We start from the raw sequence: 3,871 nt of genomic DNA, 5'->3' as shown, positions 1-3,871 counted from the left end.
ACTAAACACTGTACTGCTAGAGCTAAATCAACTAAATATCAGTTTATGTAGTGTTGCTCCAAAGATGTATAAACAGCAAGGTGTATGCTTACCTAAAAAGGAGCTTTTTAAAATGAGGAAAGAAAGCAATAATGTTCCAAATGAATGGCACTGGGCAAAATACACGTAACACGCAATACATTTAGACAGAGTATCAGGTACCTATCAGTTTCTCTTGTAAGTATAAAATGCTTGAGGAAGAACTTGAGAATACACCCCTCCCTCTAAACTTTTAGCTTCTACATAGTGTCAGGTGTTACAATTGGTGTGGATAAATGCTTATAGGCAAAAGTAAAAATCTATCTAGAAAGCAAAATAGCGAAATCTGTACTGACTTTTTGTAGAAGGCTCTTCTCTGGTGGTAATATCCCTTAATATACACCCAGGATAGACTATTTCTGATACAGTAGCAATCCTTTCATATACTCTTACTAAATATTACAAAATTTCAAAAAAAAAAACCATAAGTATTCCTTGTACCATGCATTATGCACCAGTTTGGGGGTGACTGATGAAGTCATGGCTACTATTTTAACAGTTAAACATTGCACCTCAAAAGTTCTGCCTTCTATACACAGTGAATGGACACAAGGGCGAGGGCTCCAGAGAGATGGCAAACTACCTCTGCAGTGAAGTTTGTGTTGGAGGGTCTCCAAATGAGAGGGGACGAGGATATGGGAGGTAGGCAGGGTAAAAGGATTTTCCAATAATACTGCTTAGGAGTGTACATTTTAAGATAACTACTATACCTTGTCTATCCTTGGCCCTAATCTTGAATAACTGCATGTTCATGCAAAATACAATTTCTACTTTATAGGAATAAGAGCAGTCTGTTAGGAAAAGCATATTCTGAGGGGAAGACAGAAAGATAGCTCTCTCGTAAGTGCTATTTTACTTGGTAAGTCTTTTGGCTACATCACTATATGCTATTTCAACCTCCTGATCACTGGGACAGGTATTGGTGAACTCATCCCTACTATAAGCCTTAGTTAAGTATCTCCAGATGCCAGTCATTCCTTTTGGGATATCAAAGTTGCGATATTTTTTGGCCACCACCTTGACAATGTGCAGTTTGGGCAGCAGGTTGCCATCAGCTAATGTCATTTCATTGCCGTCCAGAAATTTACGTGTAGAAAACTTAATGTCCTCCATAGTAGTCTCATCAAGTTCATCAGGTGGGGAGAATTCAGATATTCATCCAGTTTCCGCAGTGTTTTCAAGAGACCCCTCTCCAGTGCGTCGTTAGCCTCTGGCCTTGAATTCCTGATAGATGCAGAGAATTTGGCAAAGATGTCCATTCCAGCAGTGTTTGATGCGGGCTGTTCTGGTGAAAGCGTTAAGTACTTGGGAGGGCATGAGACATCTTCAAGAAATTCCTCGATCTTATTGACATCCGTTTTGACTTCATTGTTAAAAGTTATAAATGGCGGGTGGGTCCCAGGAGCCGAGTTCTGCAGGTCTGCAGGCATCCTTTTCAGGTCAATGGTTGTGACACTAAATACAACTCCTTTGAGCCAAAGAATCATGAAGAGCCTCTGGGAAAAGGGGCGTTTTCCTACGCTTTCCCCATCACTGCCAGCCTTGACGAAGAGCTCGAGGAGGGGCTCTTTGTCCTCCTCCTTCCCTCTGTTCAGCGGCATCGACAACGCCTTGGCCGGCTCGGCTGTGCTCCGCGGGCGGCGGCGGCGGCGGCGGCTGCTTCTGCCCCGGGGTCGCTGCTGCTGCTGCTTCTGCTCCGGGGTCGCTGCTGCTGCTGCTTCTGCTCCGGGGTCGCTGCGGCGGCTGCTGCTGCTCCGGGGTCGCTGCGGCGGCTGCTGCTGCTCTGGGGTCTCTGCTGCTGCTTCTGCTCCGGGGGGTCGCTGTGGCTGCTGCTGCTGCTCCGGGGTCGCTGCTGCTGCTGCTGCTTCTGCTCCGGGGTCGCTGCGGCGGCTGCTGCTGCTCCGGGGTCGCTGCGGCGGCTGCTTCTGCTCCGAGGTCGCTGCTGCTGCTGCTGCTCCGGGGTCGCTGCGGCGGCTGCTGCTGCTCTGGGGTCGCTGCTGCTGCTTCTGCTCCGGGGGGTCGCTGTGGCTGCTGCTGCTGCTCCGGGGTCGCTGCTGCTGCTGCTGCTTCTGCTCCGGGGTCGCTGCGGCTGCTGCTGCTGCTCCGGGGTCGCTGTGGCTGCTGCTGCTGCTCCGGGGTCGCTGCTGCTGCTGCTGCTTCTGCTCCGCGGTCGCTGCTGCTGCTGCTGCTGCTGCTGCTGCTCCGGGGTCGCTGTGGCTGCTGCTGCTGCTCCGGGGTCGCGGTGGCTGCTGCTGCTGCTGCTCCGGGGTCTCTGTGGCTGCTGCTGCTGCTCCGGGGTCGCGGTGGCTGCTGCTGCTGCTGCTCCGGGGTCGCTGTGGCTGCTGATGCTGCTCCGGGGTCGCTGTGGCTGCAGCTGCTGCTCCGGGGTCGCTGCTGCTGCTGCTGCTGCTGCTCCGGGGTCGCTGTGGCTGCTGCTGCTGCTTCTGCTCCGGGGTCGCTGTGGCTGCTGCTGCTGCTCCGGGGTCGCTGCTGCTGCTGCTTCTGCTCCGGGGTCGCTGCTGCTGCTGCTGCTGCTGCTCCGGGGTCGCGGTGGCTGCTGCTGCTGCTGCTCCGGGTCGCTGTGGCTGCTGTTGCTGCTCCGGGGTCGCGGTGGCTGCTGCTGCTGCTGCTCCGGGGTCGCGGTGGATGCTGGCTCCCGCCGCGCTGCGCTCGCTGGACAGTCCCGGCGTGGAGCTGGCCACGGCCTCGGCTGCACAGCACCGCCCCAAACTCTACGCGCGACCTTTTTTTTTTTTTTTTTTAAGATTTAACTAAGTTAAGATGAGGTCATCAGTATGGGCCCTAATCCAGTATGACCAGTGTTTTTTTTTCTGTTTTTTTTTTTTTTTTTTGGTAAAGGGAAATTTGGAGACAGAGACAGACACACACAGAGGGAAAGTGACATGAAGACACACAAGAAGAACAGCACGTGGAGATGAGGATTGGAGGGACGCGTGTACAGGACAAGGAACCCCTGGCGCTACCGGAAGCCGGGAGAAAGGCACAGACCCCCGCACCGTCGGAGGGAGCCTGGTGCCCCAACACCTCCATTTGGACCTTCCCGCCTCTAGAACTGAGACATCAAATTTCTGTTGTTTTAAGCCACTATGTTTGTGGTACTTTCTTATGGAAGTCCTAGGAAACTAATAACAATATTCTTAGTCAAATAATGTTTCTATTGATTTGCAACACCCCAGCCCCAACTCTTGAATGATAGATTGGTTGAGTAATATGTTTTATTAATTTTCTCTCAGAATTTTGAATGTGTTGTTCAATTGTCTTCAGTCCTCTGCTGACTCTGTCTGCAGTAGCATTATACTGTGTCCACGTGCATTAGTCTAACTTTGTCCTGCTCAGAATTTCTGTTCCCTTAATCTGAGCGTTCACGTCTTCCGATGCGTCTGAGAGATTCATAGCTGTTATCTCTTCACGTAATGTCTTTCTCTCCTTCCCTGTATTCTGCACTTCTGGAAATTGTATAAGAGGTGTGTTAGACCTCCTCTTCTCTGTCTGTTCAAGTCACTTCACTTTTTCCATCTTTTTATCTATTAGTGCTGCAGTCTAAGAAGTTTCCTCAGATCTGGCTTCTAGTTCATTAGTTTTCTACTCAGAGGGTCTAATCTTTGTGTAATATACCTTTTGAATTTTTAATTTCAACTACTATATATTTTTTTTCCATCATAGGAATTCTACTGAAGATTTTTAGAATTACAATTTTGAACAGAGTTTGGAGGAAGATAAATTTCTTATTAGTTCTCTAATAGAGATTTTTATCTCCATCTTTTATCTTTAT

At 49.7% G+C, this 3,871-nt stretch overlaps 1 pseudogene; it reads right to left on the bottom strand.

The window, feature by feature from the left end:
• Nucleotides 1–930: 930 nt before the first annotated feature.
• LOC134378775 (chloride intracellular channel protein 4-like) lies at nucleotides 931–1,682 on the bottom strand (annotated as a pseudogene).
• Nucleotides 1,683–3,871: the final 2,189 nt, after the last annotated feature.

The sequence above is a fragment of the Cynocephalus volans genome, chromosome 5 (assembly GCF_027409185.1).
Source record: "Cynocephalus volans isolate mCynVol1 chromosome 5, mCynVol1.pri, whole genome shotgun sequence".
Classification (NCBI taxonomy): domain Eukaryota; kingdom Metazoa; phylum Chordata; class Mammalia; order Dermoptera; family Cynocephalidae; genus Cynocephalus; species Cynocephalus volans.
This window is presented reverse-complemented; position numbering and strand designations above follow the sequence as displayed.